The sequence below is a fragment of the Bubalus kerabau genome, chromosome 18 (assembly GCF_029407905.1).
Source record: "Bubalus kerabau isolate K-KA32 ecotype Philippines breed swamp buffalo chromosome 18, PCC_UOA_SB_1v2, whole genome shotgun sequence".
NCBI classification, from domain to species: Eukaryota; Metazoa; Chordata; class Mammalia; order Artiodactyla; family Bovidae; genus Bubalus; species Bubalus kerabau.
The window spans coordinates 58,619,644-58,643,737 of NC_073641.1; the positions used below are offsets into that span (position 1 = coordinate 58,619,644).

The 24,094-nt window shown below is 44.0% G+C and overlaps 1 long non-coding RNA gene across 2 annotated transcripts; it reads right to left on the reverse strand.

Annotated features, from left to right (window-relative positions):
* Window positions 1-13,225: 13,225 nt before the first annotated feature.
* On the reverse strand, window positions 13,226-15,469 carry LOC129633205 (uncharacterized). 2 transcript variants are annotated; one of them, XR_008704957.1, is made up of 3 exons: window positions 15,433-15,469; window positions 13,617-13,772; window positions 13,226-13,416 (listed from the first exon to the last, which is right to left on the reverse strand). It is a non-coding gene; the product is annotated as an uncharacterized LOC129633205 (long non-coding RNA). The 2 variants fall into 2 exon arrangements; XR_008704956.1 differs by lacking the exon at window positions 15,433-15,469 and adding an exon at window positions 14,885-15,018.
* Between the last annotated feature and the right edge of the window lie 8,625 nt (window positions 15,470-24,094).

Below are 24,094 nucleotides of genomic sequence, written 5' to 3' on the forward strand. Positions count from 1 at the left end.
TTTCTGTCAATATGGCTTTAAGGGCAAGGCCTTTACATACATTATTTTTATTACTTGATTTTTGCAATGTTCTTATCAAGTAGGTACAATTATTATTCCCATTGTACAGCTCAGGAATCTCAGGCATTGCTGCCAGGGTCTTGTGTTCTTCATCACTGTGCTTTTTACCAGCTGTGCTGCTTGAGTCATGGAATTTCAGGCTTTGGTGACACTCTAAACAGAATCAGATCAATTCCCACCACCCACCTCTTCCCTCCCATCTGGGTTACATACAAGAACCCGGGTGCTCCGGGTGGTGACACGTGACTCCTCTGTGGTATACGTCAGTAATTGACAGCATGGGAAAACCAGTATCTCCATGCTGGGCTCGATACTCACTACACGACTCAGCAAAATCAAACTTTTTTTCAACTCTTTCAAACAACCTTTTATTATAAACTATTTCCTGAGAAAACATGATGCATTTCTTTGGAGGAAAAGAATGCTCACTTAGCATAGACCTACAAATATATTAAAAGCACTAAACTACACTAAAACATCAAGCCTGTTTGTTAAGGAAATCTACAATTTTGATTTTATTGAATAAGACCTCTAAATCCAAGGAGTTCATTATTATGTTAACTCCATGATATTTCATTATTAATGACCATATTTGATATTCCATCCACAAATACCATCTTCATCTGGAGTAATGTGTCTCATACATGTTGCCCTGACCAAGAACATCCAATTTCTAAACCCAGCATCTGCAAATGTGGAGAATAAGACTCTATAGAAGCAAGGGATTTTAGTGTTTGTGAAGAGATTTGCTTTCTTATTAGTACTGGTGATGGGAATATGAAACTGACAGCAAATGGGAACTACTCTGACATTCATGCTTGAAGCATGAACCCCCTTCCAAGATGTCTTTCCTATTTCTGATTCAATGAAGGAAATCTATGTGGATAATTTGGTAGTGTCTTCTTTTTATTCATCTTGAAGCATGGGGGAGTTTTTCACAATATAAACATAAGAATATATAATATGTAAACATTCATAACAATGAAACAGAGCTTATTATGTGCCAGATAGTGCTGTGTGTACTTTAGATGTGTTAGACCATCATCTTCTCACAAGTACGGGAGGTAGGTAATATCCCTAACTATCCAAGTGGGGAAACTGAGGCACTGACATCCCTTTGTTGTTGTTATTTAGTTGCTAAGTCGTGTCCAACTCTTTGCAACCTCATGAACTGTGGCATGCCAGGTTTCCTTGTCATGTAAAAATTTAGCATCATAGTATTAAAATGTCCCCTCCTAGACCATGTCAAAATGCAGCAAATGTTTGTTAAAAGGAAGGGAGCAGAAATACTAACTTTTTAAACTACCGATGTTGATTTCAGTAGATATCGCCTCTGCAGTGAGGTGGGAGGATTTGATATTTCCTTTTATTTTCCTTCCTCCCTCCCTCCCTCCTTCCCTCTTTATTTCCTCTAATTTTACCCCTCAAAAATGGACTTTAATGTTTCTGTTGGACAGTAAACCACTGATACTTCATTGCCTTCATTACCTAGAATTCTTTCAGGAACAGCAGTTACAATCACAGCGTTTAGTTGAACCCAGGGCTTCTCCCAAGATCCATAGTAACTAGTGTATGACAGTAAACCTGGGCTCAGGGATGCCTATCTGGTTTCGTTACCATGGATAGACATATTCAACAATTCAATTATGTGTTGTGGTGGATACTGTGGTGTGCTGCCTAATCTCCTCTCCAGGACGGAGGCACTCCCCCAGATGCCAGGAGAGCTGGCCTCTGATATCTCACTGATGAGCCTGTCTCTGGGAATAGCCCTTAGCAGAAGTAGGCTGCCCTTCTGAAGGCCACACCTCCTCTGCATCCAGCGGCTGGTCCCCTTGCCTAGATTAGGTCAACTCTGACAGCTTGCCCAGCTTCAGGGCTCTCCATGGGACCGTCTGAGGCCTTTGCTGCAACTGCATCATAGTTCAACTTCTCCCACTATGGATTCCTTTTTCTTCTACTTCTTTATAGGTAAAGATCCCCAAGGCACTCCCCAGTTAAAAAAAAAAGTCCTGAATGTAAATCTCCATCTCAGAGTTTGTTCAAGAAAGCATAATGAAAGCCAATGGTGGTAGGAAATGTCCCAGGAAGCTCTTACATGAGATCTGGAGCTGGGTTACCAGCTTATTGTTGTTCAGTCACTAAGTCATGTCCAACTCTGTGACCCCATGGGCTGTAGCACCGCAGGCTTCTCTGTCCTTTACTATCTCCTGGAGTTTGCTCGAATTCATGTCTGTGAAATCAGTGATCCTATCTAACCATCTCATCGTCTGCCACTCCCTTCTCCTTTGCCTTCAATCTTTCCCAGTGTCAGGGTCTTTTTATCATCAGGTGATCAAAGTACTGGAGCTTCAGCTTCAGCAATAGTCCTTCCAATGAATATTCCTTTAGGATTAACTGGTTTGATCTCCTTGAAGTCCAAGGGACTCTCAAAAGCCTTCTCCAGCACCACATTTGAAAGTGTCAATTCTTTGGTGCTCACCCTTCTTTATGGTCCAACTCTGAACATGACTAGTGGAAAAACCATGGGGCTTCCCAGATGGCGCTAGTGGTTAAGAACCTGCCTGCCAGTGCAGGAGATGTAAGAAATGCAGGTATGATCCCTGGATCAGGAAGATCCTGTGGAGGAGGGCATGGTAACCTACTCCAGCATTCTTGCCTGGAGAATCCCATGGACAGAGGAAACTGGTGGGCTAAGTTCAGAGGATTTCAAAGAACTGGACACAACTGAAGTGACTGAGTATGCATGTTTGCACCTTTGTTGGCAAGCTGACCTCAGTGAACGAGAACACCATCTCTGGGGGTGGGTGGAGAACAGCTAGCCCCCAGTACTCTGTAGTCCTGCAATTGTTCAAACCTTCACTGTGGGGTGACAGCCAGGAGGGAATGCATAGAAGGGTAAAGGATCTGTACATCTGAGAGGTTCAAGGGAAGTAGTAATCGTAGGTACAGTGGAATTACATGGCTGTTGCTGAGTGTTGTGGAACGACTTAGAGGAAGTAGTGAAAGGCTGGAGTGATTAATCACCAATCTAAGGCTAAGTGTGAGAGCCAAAAGGCTTTGAAGGTTTATAGAGAGACTCCCATCTCCTGCAGCCAGAGGCAGAAAAAAAATGCCAGCATTCAACCTTGGACTTAATTAGAAGGCCAACAGAGCTCCAGAGAAGTTTGAATTTTTCAACCCCAGCAAGTCTGCTATGCCAAGGTCAAGGCCCTAATTGGGAATAAATGAGATGCTGAGACTTGAGATGCAGACAGCTGTGTTCATGCACTATTAAAAGTCTGGAATCTCCAAATGCCCTTGAACCCCCTGGGCCTGCTCCTCCCCATGAAAAAAGTTAGCTCTGCCCCCTTACTTGAAGATGAGGCAGCAGCCTGTCCACCATCAGCATGAAACCAGCTCCCAAACCAAGATCCACCCCTACCTCCATCCCTGGACACTAGACCAGTAACCAGGATGGGGACCAGCAACTACACCCTATGGGTCAAGTCTAGCCTGTAGTCTGTTTTTTTGTACATAAAGTGTTATTGAAACACAGCTCTGCTCATTCCGTTGCATCTTGTCTGTGGCTGCTCTTATGCCAGAGTGAGAGACTCAAATCATTGCAACAGAGCCTAAAACAAGACTGGCTCTTTACAAAGAAAGTTTGCTAACCCCTGAGCCTTTGACTGTGTGGATCACAATAAACTGTGGAAAATTCTGAAAGAGATGGGAATACCAGAACACCTGATCTGCCTCTTGAGAAATTTGTCTGCAGGTCAGGAAGCAACAGTTAGAACTGGACATGGAACAACAGACTGGTTCCAAATAGGAAAAGGAGTTCGTCAAGGCTGTATATTGTCACCCTGTTTATTTAACTTCTATGCAGAGTACATCGTGAGAAATGCTGGACTGGAAGAAACACAAGCTGGAATCAAGATTGCTGGGAGAAGTATCAATAACCTCAGATATGCAGATGACACCACCCTTATGGCAGAAAGTGAAGACGAACTCAAAAGCCTCTTGATGAAAGTGAAAGTGGAGAGTGAAAAAGTTGGCTTAAAGCTCAACATTCAGAAAACGAAGATCATGGCATCTGGTCCCACCACTTCATGGGAAATAGATGGGGAAACAGTGGAAACAGCGTCAGATTTTATTTTGGGGGGCTCCAAAATCACTGCAGATGGTGACTGCAGCCATGAAATAAAAAGACGCTTACTCCTTGGAAGGAAAGTTATGACCAACCTAGATAGCATATTCAAAGGCAGAGACATTACTTTGCCAACAAAGGTACATCTAGTCAAGGCTATGGTTTTTCCAGTGGTCTTGTATGGATGTGAGAGTTGAACTGTGAAGAAGGCTGAGCGCTGAAGAATTGATGCTTTTGAACTGTGGTGTTGGAGAAGACTCTTGAGAGTCCCTTGGACTGCAAGGAGATCCAACCAGTCCATTCTGAAGGAGATCAGCCCTGGGATTTCTTTGGAAGGACTGATGCTAAAGCTGAAACTCCAGTACTTTGGCCACCTCATGCGAGGAGTTGACTCATTGGAAAAGACTGTGATGCTGGGAGGGATTGGGGGCAGGAGGAGAAGGGGACAACAGAGGATGAGATGGCTGGATGGCATCACTGACTTGATGGATGTGAGTCTCAGTGAACTCCGGGAGTTGGTGATGGACGGGGAGGCCTGGTGTGCTGTGATTCATGGGGTAGCAAAGAGTCGGACACAACTGAGCGACTGATCTGATCTGATCTGAGGAGAAGGAAATGGCAACCCACTCCAGTATTCTTGCCTAGAGAATCGCGTGGACAGAGGAACCTGGTGGGCTGTTGTCCATGGGGTCGCACTGAGTCGGACGTGACTGAAGCGACTTAGCAGCAGCAGCAGCAGCAGCAGCAGCAGCAGCAGAGCTCAAGTCAAGTCATAATAAAACCCAGCAGGAGAAGCGCTGGTTCTGATAAGGGAGTAAAGGGAAAATACACTGAAGAAGATGAAGGTCTTAGACAATAAATACTAGCAGAAGTGGAAGAGTACACATGGGATTGATTTTGGAAGGGCCTGGATTATTAGGATGGATAAAGGAGCGTTTCTCCACATGAAAGAACTCTCCTGACATATAGGGTTTATTAAACACTCTCCTGGTTGGCTCTTGGAAACTTAGGAAAGCAATGACCATGCTAAGTGGAGGATATATGTGAGCAGTGCCTTGGCTGACACTGGAGAAAGGGATCAAAATTCTCCAAGAAGCAGGCTCGCCAGAGTGGATATGCTCTGTATGATTGGAAAATCTACCGATCCACCGTGTTTTATAGGGGCACCCAGAGGATGCTCTGGTTACCAAGGCTGTAAGCAATGAACCGGTGAGAGCAACATCCTCTTTCCCTGAGAGTCTCAGTGGGCTGACCTCTGCAGGCAGGGCTGATGCTATAAAAGATGCTGATACAGAATTGGGCTCCCTGGAAACAATGAAGATGAGATCTCAGTTTGTCAGAGGTCAGGTCATTATTGTTCAGTTGCTTAGTTGTGTTTGACTCTTTGCAACCCCAAGGACTGCAGCACACCAGGTTTCCCTGTCCTTCATCCTCTCACAGTTTGCTCAAACTCATGTCTGTTGAGTTGATGATGCCATCTAACCATCTTATCCTCTGTTGTCCCCTTCTTCTCCTGCCCTCAGTCTTTTTTCAGCATCAGGGTCTTTTCCAATGAGTCAGCTCTTCACATCAAGTAGCCAAAGTATTGGAGTTTCAGCTTTGGCATCAGTCCTTCCAATGAATATTCAGGGTTGATTTCCTTTAGGATTGATTGGTTTGATATCCTTGCATTCCAAGGGACTCTCAAGAGTCTTCTCCAGAACCGCAGTTCAGAAACATCAGTTCTTTGGCTCTTGGCTTTTTTTATGGTCCAACTCTCACATCCATTCATGACTGCTGGAAAAATCATAGCTTTTAGGGCTTTGAGGTCAGGTAGCAGGAGCCTGGTAGGCTGCAGTCCATGGGGTCACTACTAGTCGGACACGACTGAGTGACTTCACTTTCACTTTTCACTTTCATTCATTGGAGAAGGAAATGGCAACCCACTCCAGTGTTCTTGCCTGGAGAATCCCAGGGACGGGGGAGCCTGGTGGGCCGCCGTCTCTGGGGCCGCACAGAGTCGGACACGACTGAAGTGACTTAGCAGCAGCAAAACTTAAATAATGGAAGCAAAGAGGATGCAATTTAAACAAGTTAAGGGGCCGCTCACTCACAGAAAGCCATGAAGATGACCAATAGAACTTGATGTTGTTAAGGGCAGGAAGAAGAGTGGCTAATTAAGATAATGCTGACAATCCCCCCCAGTGAAAAGTCATGGCCAACTTCCAGACCTGAGCTGGTCCTTCAACTTCAAAGCTGGCGCCTGAATGAAAGACTGGTTTGAAAAAGGATCCTGCTATACCAAGGCAAGGGCATACAGTAATAATTTTCCTAGTCTTTATCCAAAGGTTTGTGGGTAAACTTTTTCTTGGGTAACTATAGAGTGGCTTCCCAAAGATTTCAGAGACTCTCGGGCATGGCAGTTTTCATTGATATGCAGAGATTTTTGTGTTTCATCATGGCTCTTTACTCAAATTGGGCTTAGTTGGCAGGGGTTAGGTAGTAAGATACCCAGTCTTGTCCACAGTAGGTTCTTTGGCTCCATGGGTCTACTTGGAGATCATTGGTTCAGTCTCTGAATGTGTCAGTAAATGGACATCCTTCAGTTGCCAGAATCTCTTCATTGTCTCTCTGGTTTGTCGAGTGAGCTGCTGTAGAGGAGAAGGCCATGTGGAGGAGGACCCTGAGATGTTCCCACTATGGTTGAGAGAGTAGTTTAGCAAAACTGTATCACAGATGGGGAGAGTGGCAGCAATATCTGCTCCCTTAACAGACTCCACACTGCCAGGGTAGTGGGCCCCATCAGGCCCCCATTTAATTTGCCACTCTGCCCCATGTGAAAGCAGAATCCTGGACTGCCCTGGTGGTGCAGTGGACAACCTGCTAGTGCAAGGGACATGGGTTTGATCCCTGGTCCAGGAAGATTCCACATGCCATGCCACAACTTCTGAGCCCAAGTGATGCAACTGCTGAAGCCCATGCACCTGGATCCTGTTCTCTGAAACAAGAGACAGCACCGATGAGAAGCTTGCTCCCTGCAGCTAGAGAAAGCCAGTGCAAAAGAAAAAAAAAATAAATAGAAAAGCAACGAAGACCCAGTGCAGCCAGAAAAAATAATAAATATAATAAACAAATAAAACCAGGATCCTAATCATTAAGAACAGACTTAGTGCATTACCATTGCTACATATCCAACCTGGCAGCACAGACTCCAACTCTGAGATCCCAGAGCTACGTCCTCCCCTGACCAACCAGTTACTTGTTAGCAACTTGATGGCATGGGATCCCTTTAATCTGCCAGTGGCAATGACCAGAATTAATGTGTATTCCAGGAAACACCTTTGCCTTTCCTGCCTAAATGGACTCAGTCGGAACTGCCATCCATGAGTTTGTAGGTTATTTGATAAACTGGCATGGGATTATATACAATGTGACCTTGGACCAAGAATCCCATTTAGTAGCAACTGGAGCCTACCTACACAGAAACACACCACCCAGAAGCTGCCTGCCTAATAGAGCCTTTGGAAAACACAGCTAAGGTGACAGCCTGGAGATGATACCCCGGGAGGACTGGGTAGCATTAAATCAATGTCTGTTATATAGTGCTGTGCTCCCAATAGGTGGAATGGATTGGTCCGTAAAACAAAGATTGGAAGGAGGCCGGGCCCATTGACCATTACTCTCAATGACCTGCTTGGGGAATTTGTGTTCCTTGTCATCGCACATTTAGTCTCTCAGGCCCTGGTGTTCAGGGAGAGGTTGCTCCTATCAGGGGACACGGTGAGAATTGCATTTGGCTTGAAGCTACAGCTGCTGCCTCGTTACAGCCACATCCACTCATGTGATTCACTAGGCTGTTCCTTGGGACTCCCTGGCCACATTTTTAAGCTAAAAGAACAAGTAAAGCAGCTATGGCTTGGCTTTGGTCATTTACCACCACGGCCATGTCCTCAAGGTCACCCCTTGAGGGCTCAGAGCCCTTAGAGATGAGAACTGGTTCACCCACACAGGTAAGCTACCCTGACTAGCGGGGATGCTCTAGAAAGGATAGCTGGGAGGGAGACAGTGGTACCAGCGGTAGTGGCAGGAGCTGGAGTTCATCCCAACAACCTCCCTTCTTCTTAACATTTTCCCCAGAAAAAGGGATCATCCAGAATCACATGGAGGTAAGAGCCCCTGGAGGAGGCCATGGAAACCCACTCCAGTATTCTTGCCTGGAGAATCCTGTGGACAGAGGAGCCTGGCGGGCTACAGTCCATGGGATCACAAAGAGTTGGACACCAATGAAGCAACTTAGCATGCATGCATTCCCACATGAGACAAAATCAGTGTATATAGGAATTGGATTTGGAGGGCTTGAGGAGTGAGCTGTAATAGATCTAGGGGGTCTCCCCTTCAGGAATGAAGCATTCATTGCTTAGGTAGTTGGAAGGGTTGACTGACTTCTGCAAAGGTACTCACCGTGAGTCCTGCTCAGGAATGGCGCTCGGCCAAAGGACGATGCCTCAGTCAAGGTTACAGCCAATTTCCAATGGCATCTGGAGATGGGCTTCTGTAAGGACACAAAGGCCTGGCCCCCTCGCCTCTGTGAGGGTCTCCGAGGGGCCATGTCCACTGGCCGTCTCCCTCTGGTATCACTAAGGCTCCTTCTGCAACTGCATCCCAGCTCACTTCTCCCTACACCCCATCCTGCTTCCCTCAGCCCTCAAGGTGGGTATGTGAGAGCACTTCCCCCCAAAAGCCCCTGTGTGTGACCTTCCATCTCAGAAGCTGGTCCCCAGGAACCTAAGACCACACTCTGGTTTAGGCATCTTACAAATGCATTTTCCCAGTTGTAACTGGGGTTAAAATAGACCTGTGACTGTTGCTAAGTCACTTCAGTCGTGTCTGACTCTGTGCGACCCCATAGACGGCAGCCCACCAGGGTTCCCCGTCCCTGGGATTCTCCAGGCAAGAACACTGGAGTGGGTTGCCATTTCCTTCTCCAATGCGTGAAAGTGAAAAGTGAAACTGAAGTTGCTGAGTCATGTCTGAATCCTAGCGACCCCATGGACTGTGGCCCACCAGGCTCCTCTGTCCATGGGATTTTCCAGGCAAGAGTACTGGACTTGGTGGCCATTGCCTTCTCCAAGACCTGTGACTAAGAGGGAATAATTTTCCCTTACAAATTGAAAATTAAAATATTCAGTAGTTTCATTCAGCAGAAAACCTTGTGCTGAACACAAAGGGCTCTGTTTCAGTGGGAAGGCATCTCCACACAGCATCTCATCTCTCAGTGAGCTCTTGGTGTTTCAATTATTTATTTTTTAATCAAGTTCTAATCTGTTGTTTGGATAGATGTTTCTGAAGTATTTTTTAATGTAGGAAGTTTTTTAAAAAATTAGATCTCAGTCTGTCATTATATAGACTGTGTGGCAGATGGTAAATGGAATTAGTTTTAACCCCTGGATGCTGTTAGCTTGTTTCACTGTCTCCCTGGAAGAGAAGGGTTGTTAGAACTGTTCTTTTCTTCCCTCCACTCACAATTAATTTTGCTTCACTTTGGGATTTCCAGCATCAGATTTTGGGGAAAAAAATCCAAACATCATCTTAACCTCTTTAAAGAGGATCACAGACAACGGATCTGCAAATTGATCTTCTCTTTCCACCTCCAAATTATTTCTTTGCAAAGAGAAAGACATGTTCACTAAGCATATTGTAGATCTTTCAATTCACTGAATTTTTTTCTTGAACTGTTAGTTTTTTAAATATAAATTTATTTATTTATTTGTTTTTGGCTGTGCTGGGCTTTCTCTCGTTGCAGCGAGCAGTGTCTACTCTCCAGCTGTGGTGTATAGGTTTCTCATTGTGGTGGCTTCTCCTGTTGCAGGGCAGGCCTAGGGTGCTTGGGTTTCGGTAGTTGTGGCTCCTAGGTTCTGGAGTGTGGGCTCAGTAGTTGTGTACATGGGCTTAGTTGCCCTGTGACAGGGATTTTCCTGGACCAGGGATCAAATTCATGTCCCCTGCATTGCCAGGTGGGTTCTTAACCCCTGGACAATCAGACAAGCCCTAAACTGTTAGTTTTGATGGTTTTTCTATTAAATTTGTGGTGGTATTAAGTCCCAAACAAACATACTGTAGGTGATCCATTTTTTTTTTTCAAATTTTCAATCATTAAATTAGATAATATTTGGAGTGTTTCCAAATTTCAAATATATGTAAGAAATCAACATATTGATTATGGAGAGATTTTATGAGAGTTTTGTTTTCCTCAGATTGTTTATTTCATTACTTTCTAGTCCTTGGCAAGTTTGGAATTTCATTTCTATAGGTCTTGATGTCCTCTTAAACATCATTTATTAGTGTTTAACTTTTTAATTAGGGAATTTCCCAAACATGCACAAAAGTAGAAGAAATAGTGTAGTAGACCCCTGGGCACCCATTGTTCAGTTTCAACAAGGATCAACATTTTGCAAATTTTATTTATTTACCCATCTTTACCACCTCCTTCCTGCTCCCACCACACACACACACACACACAATTTTTTCCTGGAATATTTGAAGAAATATCAGACACTGCATCCTTTTCCACATAAAATATTTTATCTGCATTTAATTAATATGACTTCAAAAATATAACACTGATATAAAAACATATGAGTGTTGAGTGTTAGTTGCTCAGTTGTGTCTGACTCCTTGGGACCTCATGGACTGTAGCCCACTAGGCTCCTCTGTCAATGGAATTCTCCAGACAAGAATACTAGAGTGGGTAGCCATTCCCTCCTCCTGGGGATCTTCCCAACCCAGGGATCAAACCCTGGTCTCCTGCATTGCAGGCAGATTCTTTACAGTCTAAGCCACCAGGGAAGCTCTAAAATATCAGATCAGATCAGTCACTCAGTCGTGTCCGACTCTTTGCGACCCCATGAATAGCAGAACGCCAGGCCTCCCCGTCCATCACCAACTCCCGGAGTTCACTCAGACTCACGTCCATCGAGTCAATGATGCCATCCAGCCATCTCATCCTCTGTCGTCCCCTTCTCCTCTTGCCCCCAATCCCTCCCAGCATCAGAGTCTTTTCTAATGAGTCAACTCTTTGCATGAGGTGGCCAAAGTACTGGAGTTTCAGCTTTAGCATCAGTCCTTCCAAAGAAATCCCAGGGCTGAGCTCCTTCAGAATGGACTGGTCGGATCTCCTTGCAGTCCAAGGGACTCTCAAGAGTCTTCTCCAACACCACAGTTCAAAAGCATCAATTCTTCGGTGCTCAGCCTTCTTCACAGTCCAACTCTCACATCCATACATGACCACAGGAAAAACCATAGCCTTGACTAGACGGATCTTTGTTGGCAAAGTAATGTCTCTGCTTTTGAATATGCTATCTAGGTTGGTCATAACTTTCCTTCCAAGGAGTAAGTGTCTTTTAATTTCATGGCTGCAGTCACCATCTGCAGTGATTTTGGAGCCCCAAAAAATAAAGTCTGACACTGTTTCCACTGTTTCCCCATCTATTTCCCATCAAGTGCTGGGACCAGATGCCATGATCTTCGTTTTCTGAATGTTGAGCTTTAAGCCCACTTTTTCACTCTCCACTTTCACTTTCATCAAGAGGCTTTTGAGTTCCTCTTCACTTTCTGCCATAAGGGTGGTGTCATCTGCATATCTGAGGTTATTGATACTTCTCCTGGCAATCTTGATTTCAGCTTGTGTTTCTTCCAGTCCAGCGTTTCTCACAATGTACTCTGCATAGAAGTTAAATAAACAGGGTGACAATATACAGCCTTGATGTACTCCTTTTCCTATTTGGAACCAGTCTGTTGTTCCATGTCCAGTTCTAACTGTTGCTTCCTGACCTGCATACAAATTTCCCAAGAGGCAGCCACCTGAATATTATTATACCCCAAATAACAATAAGATATTACATATTCTAATACCCAAGCTATATTCAGATGTCTCCAGTCATCTCAAATTTTTCTTTACAGTTGGTCTACTTAAGTAATAAGAATCAATGATGTTCATAAATGGCATGCTTGCCATATCTCTTATTTTAATCTACGTGGTTCCCCCTCCCCTCTCATACCATTGAATTTGTTGGAGAAATCAGATTACTCATCCTTTATAGAATTGTACCCAGTTCTAGAAATGTATAGTTATTTTTATATGATGTTTCTAACTTGCTCTTCTTTGTGTTTGCTGTAAACTGGTAGTTAGACCTGAGACATGATTTGATTAAAGTTCAGATGTTTTTTGGGGTCATATTATTTCTTAGGCTGTATACTTCCCATGGAATCATATCAAGAGCTTAGGAAATCTGAATACCCCACTTTCAGAAATGTCACCAATTCGTCCAGGTGGTGTCAGAATGTCCTGCGAGTTTAAGAACATTTCACCTATTATTTTAGGATTCACTGATGACCATTGCTTCGATGCAGAGTTTCATTAAGGATTGAATTCAATTCTCTTGCCAGTTAGTTAGCCATAATTAGTCAGCAAATTAGCCATGATTCTCTGCATTAGTTAGCCATAATTCTTCTATAAAGAATAATTCATCCTCATCAGTTTCTTGGCTTCCTCGAAACAGAGTTTGTATAGGAAACGCAGGCCAATTCTTTATACTTTCCATATATTTATCAATTTCCAGAGCAATGAGTTAGTGCCCTTATGACATCCAGTGGCAACTAGTAAGTTTAAGAAAAGTATCATGAATTACATATATAAATAATATTTTAATTGAGTATGATTATTATTCTTTTAGTAGTCATAATGTTCCATTTTGCCTAATGGGCTCTCTTTCAAGTTGGCTTCCTTTTGACATTATCTATTTAGTCTTTAATAGTTTCTTGCTTTTTTGCACTTTGAGATGTCCCAAGTTCATCTTGTACATTTCACATTCCATATAGATTTTCAAAAGGTGATTTATGGGGTCAAAAGGAATAGCTATCTTTAAGGCTGTTTGAAATAGTAGAAGGTGGCTTTATAGGTGGTTAGAACATGATAAGAATCCTAGTTCTGGGGACCCAGAAGAGGTTTTATCTCACAACACAAGGATAATACAAACTCATAAGGAAGAGGAAGTTAAAATAACATACAGAATTATTTTATTATAGCGTTAAGTGGAAAAAGCAGGCTTCACAATTTTCTTAAAAAAAAAAAACACATGAAGACAATATTGTGATCAAATATACTAACATGTCTATAGTGGTGTCTCTTGATGGTGAGACTACAGGTCATGTATTCTCTTGTTTATGCTTCTAACTCTACTGTTTCACATAACCTAGAATGGAAAGAAATAAGGTAACTTCATTAAAAGAAAAATAAACCTAGACAATAAATCCTATAGTGCTGAAGCAGATTCATTTGGGATATGATTCGTTGCATACACTTTTTGTATCTCTCATGGTCAATTTAATCCCCTTGTCCTTTAATAGGATTTAATGCAAATTATTTAATAAAGGAAAATACTGATGTACCTACCTCTGCCATCTGCCTCATTTCTCTACACCGTGTTCTATTGATTTCAATGGACCAGGCCAAAGCTGAGCGTGTCCTGCTTTCAAGGATAACCTCTGAGGGCCTCATGCTCTCTGCCTCCTTCTCCCAGGGGATAGCCTGTAGGTTCTGGGGTGACAGCTGATGGCAGAGCAGTAAAAACAGGAAGTAAAATAAAATCTCCATTTGACACACTTATAAATCAGCTTTCCTATGGGACACAGTTGTTTGTGTTGGTGCACAATGAAAATGGTCTTATTGATCAGAAAGCTAAACCAACTGTTCTTTATACACCTGAGAATTCAGATTGATTCAGAGTGACTTGTCAAGGATGAATTCATCTGTAATCCTTTAAAACTATGGCAAATGATGAAAACTTGTGGGGAAGATATCTGCAGAGGATTCTGATCTAGGATTCAATCTGCTTTTCAGAAATGATGTTTTGCTCTTGGAGTCAGGGATCCTAATTTTTTCTTTTCAAATGGTTGATAAAGTTCTACAGATTTGAGGTTTAAGGGAGGATGATAATATTAACATCTTTCTTTGTTATTTTTTCTATTTATATATCTTATTTCCAAGGAGAATTCTTGATTTTTTGAGTCAGTGTAGGCTAAGTCTGACATTGGGGAAACCTGACTACCATGATCAACTCATTAAATTCTGAACAGTGACTTGCCTTGGACAGGTCCTCAGATGGCTGTATAAGAAGAAACATGTAAAATGAAGTGTCCTGGAAATTGACAATAAATGGGGAAGGTTGTTTTTTCCCTATTATTTTCCTTTGTGTTCCCCTCATCAATGAGCTGATTTAGATGCTGATCAGTAGATGAGCCAAACCCAAGTACTTGGTATCTGAACTCGTCACTAAAAGCATTGCTTCCTTGGGACGTTCCTGGCATCCCGGTGGTTAAGCTCCTGTGCTTCCACTGCACCAGGCGCAGTTCCATCCCAGGTGGGGGAGCTAATATAAGATCTTGCGTGTTGATCCCACACACCACACGGTAAGGCCAAACAAAGAAGTTAAAAGTGTTGCTTCCTTCAACAACACATCTTTAGTGAACCCTCATTCCTGATGCAGGTTCTCTGCTGAGTGTTAGAAAAACACTGATGATGGAGATAGAGTGCCTGTTTACAGAGACCTCCCAGCCTGGCTGGCTGGACCTGGAAATAAGCGATTAGCGTTGGCTACACCAGGTGTAATGTGTGATAGTACTCGGGACAGTGTATTAGCCAAAGAAACAGAACCCACATACCTCTTCCCCACCCCTCATTATTTTAAGAAATTAAGGCATGCAACTGCGGCAGGCTGGTGAGTCTGGCATCTTCAGGGCAGGCAAGCAGGCTTGAGACCCAGAGGAGTTGGTGGTGCGGTCTCAAGTTTGAAGGCAGTCCTGAGACAGAACTCCCTCTTCCTTTTTAGGAGGAATATCAATCTTTTTTTTTTTTTCTAAACTTGAGGCCTTCAGCTGATTGAATGAGGCCCACCTTCTCATTCTTTTTTTTTTTTTTAAACTATTTATTTGGCTGTGTCAGATCTTAGTTGTGGCACTCAGGTTTCTCTCTAGTTATGGCAGAAATAGTCCCACAGCACGTGGGATCTTAGTTCATTGACCAAGGCTAGAACCTGCATCCCCTAAATTGGAAGGCAGATTCGTAACCACTGGACCACTGGTGAAGTCCCTACCTGCTCACCTTATGTCACAAATTCAAGATGCAAAATGATACACAACAAAAATGAGTATCCCCCTCACTCCTGACCTTATGCCACCCCAGGCCCTTCCCCAGACAAAGCAACGATTACCAATTGTTGATTTCCTTGTAGGGATATTCTATTCACCGGTGAGCAAAGGAGTACAGATTATTTTAAAATGATATGCCAATGATAACATCTTGCTTTTTTTCTAGCTTGAAAAATATCTTGGAGATTGTTCCACTTGAATTTAGTTAAAGCTGCCTTTGTTTTTTATAGCTACATACTATTCCATTGAACAAATATACCATAATTTTTTAGTAGGTCCCTCAACTAGGTTGTTTCCAGTCCCACACTAGGACACACAATATGGTCATAAATATCCTGGTACATACACCCTCTACCCCCATTCTTTAGGACAGATTCCTAGAAGTATAATTACTAGGTCCAAGGGGACATGCATTTGAAATTCTGACATACTAGCAAATTGTCCTCCAGAGAGGCCCTGCCAGTTAACACATCCACAGCTGGTTCTTTTCAGACCCAACCTGCAGATGCCCAGACATAAATCACAGGCATTATTTTCAAGGGTGGTGATGGATTTTGATTCATTCTCTCCTTTCCCTCATGCCCCTGGTCCATTCACTACCATTTGGGAATCCGCTGCCTAGGTGTAGCCTGAGGAAAGGAAACAGCAAAGGGAACTGGTCTGTGGAGATAGCAGCACCGGAGCCGCACACAGGGACTATTTGGCTTTGATCAGTTACAGTGATGTAGGTCTCCACCTGGTGACTTGCAAGCCCACTCAGCTCACAGGTGTCAGTAGTAGAATTCAAACTCTTAATCAAGTTCCTGTTCAATTAAACTTATGATTACCAAGGGGAAAAGGGGGAAGGAATGAACTGGGAGATTGGGATTGATCTATACACTACTATGTATAAAATAGGTTAACTAATGAGAGCCTAGTGTGTAGCACAGGAAACTTAACTCAATGCTCTGTGATGACCTAAATGGAAGGAAATTAAAAGACGCTTACTCCTTGGACTTCCCTGGTGGCTCAGACGGTAAAGCGTCTGCCTACAATGTGGGAGACCCAGGTTTGATCCCTGGGTTGGGAAGATCCCTTGGAGAAGGAAATGGCAACCCACTCCAGTAGTCTTGCCTGGAAAATCCCATGGACGGAGAAGCGTGGTAGGTTACAGTCCATGGGGTTGCAAAGAGTTGGACATGACTGAGCCACTTCACTTCACTACTCCTTGGAAGGAAAGTTATGACCAACCTAGATAGCATATTCCAAAGAAGGCAATGGCACCCCACTCCAGTACTCTTGCCTGGAAAATCCCATGGACGGAGGAGCCTGGTGGGCTACAGTCCATGGGGTCACTAAGAGTTGCACACGACTGAGCGACTTCACTTTCACTTTTCACTCTCATGCATTGGAGAAGGAAATGGCAACCCACTCCAGTGTTCTTGCCTGGAGAATCCCAGGGACGGGGGAGCCTGGTGGGCTGCCATCTATGGGGCCGCACAGAGTCAGACACGACTGAAGCGACTTAGCAGCAGCAGCAGATAGCATATTCAAAAGCAGAGACATTACTTTGCCAAAAAAAGGTCCGTCTAGTCAAGGCTATGGTTTTTCCAGGGGTCATGTATGGATGTGAGAGTTGGACTGTGAAGAAAGCTGAGCGCCAAAGAATTGATGCTTTTGAACTGTGGTGTTGGAGAAGACTCTTGAGAGTTCCTTGGACTGCAACCAGTCCATCCTAAAGGAGATCAGTCCTGGGTGTTCATTGGAAGGACTGATGCTGAAGCTGAAACTCCAATACTTTGGCCACCTCATGCAAAGAATTGACTCATTGGGAAAGACCCTGATGCTGGAAGGGATTGCAGGCAGAAGGAGAGGGGGATGACAGAGGATGAGATGGTTGGATGGCATCACCGACCGAGTCGATGGACATGAGTTTGGGTAAACTCCGGGAGTTGGTGATGGACAGGGAGGCCTGGTGTGCCGTGATTCATGGGTCACTTCTCTCTTCGCAAAGAGTCAGACACGACTGAGTGACTGAACTGAACTGAACTGAAATGGAAGGAAATGTATAAAAGACTGGATATATATATATTTGGGGGCTTCCCTGGTGGCTCTGCAGTAAAGAACCCACTTCTAATGCAACAGACATGAGCAGGAGACTTGGGTTCAATCCCTGCATCGGGAATATGCCCTGGAGAAGGAAATGGCAACTGACTCCCTGGGAAATCCCATGGACAGAGGAGCCTGGCGGGCTACCATCCATGGGGTTGCAAAAGAGTTGGACACAACTGGGTGACCAAAGAGCAGCAACATAACTGATCCACTTTGCTGTGCAGCAGAAACTAACATGACAATGGAAAGCAACTACACTCCAATAAAGATTAATTTGAAAATACACAGACTTTGACAAAAATAAAAGAAATGAGGAAAAAAGAACAATTCAAAGAAGTCCTGCCTATTTAAACTAAAATCCTTTAAAGACTGTTTAGTCTTTGTTTATATCAGCTCAAGTTGTAGAGAGAGTGAAAACATATTATTATGTTACAAGGAGAGATTCTCACACTGGAGACCACCAACATATGCTAGAGGATTTGTAAGTTTTCTCTGAGAATGTAAATATTTTATGTGTTTATTTCAAACACAATTCTTTAAGGAAGAATATAAACATATAGTCTTAAATCCCCAAAATAGTTCTTGTTCAACTCATGACCTCTGGGCATCATAAATACATGACCATGTCTCAATGAACTGATTCATCAGCATCATTTATGATGAGCTAATTCATATTCATCCTGTAAAAGCTGGTTCATGTGTATTTGTGATGGTCCATATGTCTCATTTATGAACTGGTTCACGCGTGTTTAGGATGGTACCTTAGTAAGCACTCAATGAACACTAGCTATTACTGTCCTTCTGGTTCCTTAGGAAGTGGGTGTGGAATGTGTATGGTGGGGGGACACTGGAGGAGACTAGAGGAGGCTGGATGCTGCTGGGGATGGGTCTGGAGCCCCAGAGAGGGCTAGGATGCCCTCCTGGTCCTCCCAGCCGTGTAATTCAAGCAACTCCAGCTTTGTAGCAGTGTTTGAATCGTGGGGGCTGAGGACCATTTTTCTTAATTGAGCGAGAGCTAATGAGAGCTGTATTCTTTGAATCTGCCCATTGGATGAGAACAAACATTAATTACTGCGGGGCTGGAAAGGCCAGATACAATTTACCGAAGAGAGGACATCTTCTCCCATCAGTTATAAAGCGATGTGCAGGGGACCGGAGCACTTTCCAACAGCGAAAGTCCATCACTGGCTGTGGTGTTAAATACAGAGCAAAGGCCCCATAAATGGTACCCACGTGTGAAGCAATTTAACGTGGGCGGCCCCAGCAGCCATGCTCCAGCAGCCGCCTCTGTGGGAGCTTTCAAGCCTCAGCAACTTGCAGGATGACTGAGGAATGATAATGCTCTGGCTTCCTTTGTGGACACAAGGAAGCCTGCAGAGGAGGAGCTGGCGTCTTCTAGCTGAAGCAAGATCCTGATTGCGTGGTCACCTGGGTCCCCAGGGAGGGCAGGGCTGGCTCTCCCCCCGCCAGCTCCCTTTGCCCCAGGGGACCTATGGTCTGCTGGTGGCTGCAATTAGATACCTTTGATGCACCTGACAGGCAACCCCGGGCTCCCAGGAAAATAGTGATCTGGCTGCTGCTTCTCCTTTTTAATCATGAACGCAACCTACCATTTCATGTGTCATAGCTCCCATCTCACCAAAAGCCAGTCTCCCTGCTCCAGTTTGGGAGCTCAGAGGGTGTTGCTAAGTCCTGGGGACTCAGCGAGGTTGGTGGTTATCCTGAGCACATCTCTGAACTGATGCAGTTGGCTTGGTTTATGGTAATGGCTGGGTTCCTCCATGCTATGCTAGTAATTTGAGCCGTTGAGAACACTGCCTTGCCCTGGAAAGCAGAGGACAGGGTACAGGGAAGGCGTGGAGGAGGGGTAAAGGAAGTGCTGCTGGGTTTCTCATTTTTCTCTGTGACCATTCCTTTTAAGAGCTGGAAACCTGGGTCCCCTGGACTCCAGCACCCATCTCTCAAGAGCAGATCCAGGGCCTGCTGGACCCTGGGTGTGTCTGGTGTGTCCAAGTGAGCAGCACCTTCTGGCTCACTCCATCAGCTCCACTGTCCTGTTCAAGGGGCCCCTGAAGTCCCTGTTCCCAGCCCCCTCCCCCCCCAAGTCCTGCTCCACGTCATGTCTCTGGGTTCCTGGGAGGACCAGGGTGTGTTGTCTCATGTCGCAGCACTGCTGCCTGAGGAGTTGAGGCCATGTGGCTCAGTGGTTAAGAGTTTGACGCTCTCCGTTGGAATCTGGGCTCTCCCTCTTACTGTGTGTCTTTGAGGCAACTGCTTACCCTCTCTGTGACTTAGTTTCCATATCTGTAAAGTCTGGATGATAGCAGTACCTCCCTCAAAGATGGTCAGAATTAAATGACATCTTGTATGTAAAGTAAATGGAATGGTGCCATCTATATAAGCAGCCCCCTGGTCCCTGATCCTAGCTACTTCATGCTTTGACCTAAGACCTCTTTCTTGGGGCTCAGATCTAGTCTGGCCGGACTAGGGGCTGGGGTGGGCAGGGAAGGAGGGCTCTCCCTTGTGGTCCGCATCTCATCGTGACCTCTTGCCTTTGCAGTAGCAACTTGCCCCTCCTCGTTCTGGTACAAAAGAAGCTCAGAAGCTCCCAGGTGTGTCAGCCTTGGGGGCTGCCTGTGTGAACCAGGTTGGCTTTGCTAGGCCCTGTGGACAACCTTAGATCATTTGGGGTGTCCTCTGTAGGCCAGTGCACACCCTATGGGACCTTCTCGCCCATCTTACCAGCCAAAGCCCATGGGTCACATTTGCGTTGCATTTCTAAGTGTGTTGCCGTGATCACCAAGATGACTCCCGAGCTGGGGGAGAAGAGCCTATACAAATACCCTCACCCCTAGTTAGTTTCTGCTGGAGGCTGGCAGGCTGAGCCGATAGGTATTGGCTCCAGAGGCAGATCCCTTCCTGCAGGTCTCCACACACACCCCGATGGTAAGAATTTCTTCTCAGGATTAGGTGGTGTTAGGATCAGGAGGAGCATTCTCCTCTGCTAGGAGAGAATTGCGGGAGGCTTTGGTCTTTCTGGGATCCTGGCTGGGCCCAAGATCCTGGATTTTGACTCCAGGAATTTTCCAGTCCTGCTGAAGTTAGCAAGGATGCTGAACATGAATTATTTGCCACTTTTTGTGTGTGTATGAGGATGTCAATTATGATTTACATTTTTATTAAACAATCCTTTAAAAAAATTAGTTTACTCCTTTTAAAATTTTATTTTGATGCTTTCATTAATTTATTTATTTCTTGGCCACACCGACTGGCATGCAGAATCTTAATTCCTTGACCAGGGATCGAACCTGCACCCCTTGCATTGCTAGCACAGAGTCTTAACCCCTGGACTGCTAGGGAAATCCTACTATTAAGCAATCTTGACTATTATTCCCTTTGTTTATATCTTCCAATGATTATTTTAACCCCTCTTTCATCTTTGCCTTTTGACTTATAATTACTTTCCCCTATCCAGTACTTTGGCCACCTCATGTGAAGAGTTGACTCATTGGAAAAGACTCTGATGCTGGGAGGGATTGGGGGCAGGAGGAGAAGGGGATGACAGAGGATGAGATGGCTGGATGGCATCACTGACTCGATGGACGTGAGTCTCAGTGAACTCTGGGAGTTGGTGATGTTCAGGGAGGCCTGGCGTATTGCGATTCATGGGGTCGCAAAGAGTCGGACACGACTGAGCGACTGATCTGATCTGATCTGATCCTTTTAAAAAATAGTTTTATTGAGGTCAATTGATAAAGAACTGCATGCATTTAATGTGGACAATCTGATGAGTTTGAACATCTTGGAACACCTGTGATTCCATCACCATGATCGAGACAATAGACTCAGCCAATACCTCTCAGAGTTTCCCTGTGTCTCTCCAATCCCACCAGCCAGTTGGTTTTATATGGTAAGAAAAAAGTCTTTATTATGTGGTTCCCTCTCTTTTCACATTAAAATATTGTATTTACTGGCAGTCATTTGATTTGGTCTTTTCCTCTGTCTATGGATTTTTCAGGCAAGCATGCTGGAGTAGGTTGCCATTTCCTCCTCCATAGGATCTTTCCAACCCAGGGACTGAACCCATGTCTCTTGCGTCTCCTGCATTGGCAGGCAGATTCTTTATCATTAGTACCAGCTGGAAAGTCCTTGGACTTTTAGTATTGTTAAAAAAAGACTGAGGCATATTACAGATTTTAAGAGATTTTTGGAACAAAAATCTATCTGAATTGGGCAACCTCAAACTGGAACTGGTTAGAAATGCTCTGCTGACAGGATCAGGGGAGAGAATTATACAGAAACGACAGGAACAAAGTGAGAAAATGATTGGTTGGCTGTAGCCTAAAGCCTAGTTGGCTATTTGTGTTTGGTCGTCCTTAGATTTTGATTTCAAAACTTGAGGCCTTTAGAGGTTTGGAATGCTGTTGGCTTACACAGGCTGCCATGGTCTTGGTGCCACCTCTGTCTAACGGCCTACTTGTCTAACTGATTTAAAGATATCAATTAAATCCAATAAAAATGGACAATGATTAACCATCTATATTTATTTTAAAAATGAAAATACCTTTTATTTAAAAAATAGATTTCCATTGAAGACTAAATGGAGCATAATCTCTGCTTTAAGGAGGTGAGTCCAACAGTTTAGAAACCAATAATCTGGGGATAAACTCCTCCCCCATCCCACACACACTCTCTGCCTCTCTTTCGGGTTTTTTTTTTTTTTTTCTCTTTTTCTTTGTTTTAAACTTCTCTCTCACGAACACACACAGTAACTGATAGACTGATGTTAATGGATGATTGCTTTTTCCAGCTCAACTGGGGTTCTAGGGTAGAGATAAAAATATGGTCTATGGGGATCTCAATATATGGACTGGCTGCTCTCACTAGCAACATGCCCCTGGGAGCTCCACTTGGTTGCTCTGGGCCTGAGTTTCCATGTCTTTAAAAAATACAAATGTGACTTCTTATTCTATAAGATCACTTCCTATTCTTTCACCATAAGACCTCCAACTTGCAGTGGCCATTTATCCACAAGCCACAAAGGCAAGGGCTTATTTGCATACAAATTGAAGGCTAACCAGGAGATGCAGATAAAGGCCCTCACAGTCTGGATGGTCTGTGAGGACACCATCCTTCGGGAGGTGCCCAGATAGGACCAGCTCAGGCTGGAGACATGAACCGAGCTGGAGCGGCAGGGCGATACCAGTTATCGAGGGCTCCAGGTACACTAAGCGGTCTTAGAGTCTTCAGTGCTTAGCTTGGGGGAGGCCTTATCACTCCAGCCCTGGAATTTGGAGCCATTATCTACCAGAGCAGAGGGAGTAAAAATAATGTCTGGGCCTGATGGACAGCGGCTAGCAGCCCTTCACACAATGACCTTGATTGCTCACAGAAAGGCGTCTTGGAAGAAAGAAGCCAGGAGGCCAAGACAGACATTCAGGACCTCTGGGAGATCCCTGGGGGCACCTCGGGAAAGTTCCTTCAACTCCCTGCAACTGAGTTTTAGTCTTCATTTTGTAACCAGTTATTATTTGACTTCTTTTCTCACTGTGCTGTTACAAGAATAAAATAGAATCATGTGGCAATGGTGCTTTGGAAAATTAGAAATAGGGTCCATATAAACCATCAGTTTTCAGGCAAGTGTGTATTATACGCACTATCCTGCGAATGGTAGTAACCGCCAACATTTGTAAAGAGCTCACCATGCGGCAGCATTGTTGTGGGTGTTTTAAATAAATCCATGTGCTTAATTCTTAAAACCTATGAGATAGGTGCCACAACTGTACCCATTCAAGAGATTAGAACATGGAGGTAAAGGGATTTACCTAAGGTTACAGCTAGTATGTGTTTCAGCTGAGGCTCCAACTCCCTCTAGAACCTGCCCTTTTAACCACCAGGTCATACTCCCCTCAATAAAAATCACGATGATAAGGCAATTTAGAAACATCCTTTTATGCGATGTACCTTGTATTTATTTGAGATAATATTATAATCTTGATATATATTTTAGCTAATATTATGTAAGTATATTCCCATGTCTTAAAAAACTATTTCTAAACATAATTGAAGGGCACATATTGTTATATTGAAAGGAATTACTATAATCTACTTAACCCATGATTTAATATTTAGTTTTTTTCATTACAAGTAATCGTAAAATAAACATCTTTTCTATAATTTGTATCACTCCTCAAAAGTGAAATTTTTGTGTTTAGAAAGTGTTTATGTAATTTTATTTAAAAATTATTTTATGCAAATTTTCAAGTGAAAAAAGTAAAAGTGAAAGTTGCTCAGCCACATCCAACTCCTTGTGACCCTATGGACTACACAGTCCATGGAATTCTCCAGGCCTTGCAACCCCGGGGAATTCTCCAGGCCAGAATACTGCAGTGGGTAGCCATTCCCTTCTTCAGGGGATCTTCCCAACTCAGGGATTGAACCCAGGTCTCCCGAATTGCAGGAGGATTCTTTATCAGCTGAGCCACCAGGAAAGCCCAGGGAAGCAAATTTTCAAGTATATAAAAAAGTAGGAAGAATTATCTAATGAACCCTGGCTTCCCATCACCAGCTCCAACAGTCATCCACACCCAGAAAATCTTGTTTCATCTATTCCCTCCCCGTTCCAAGCTATTG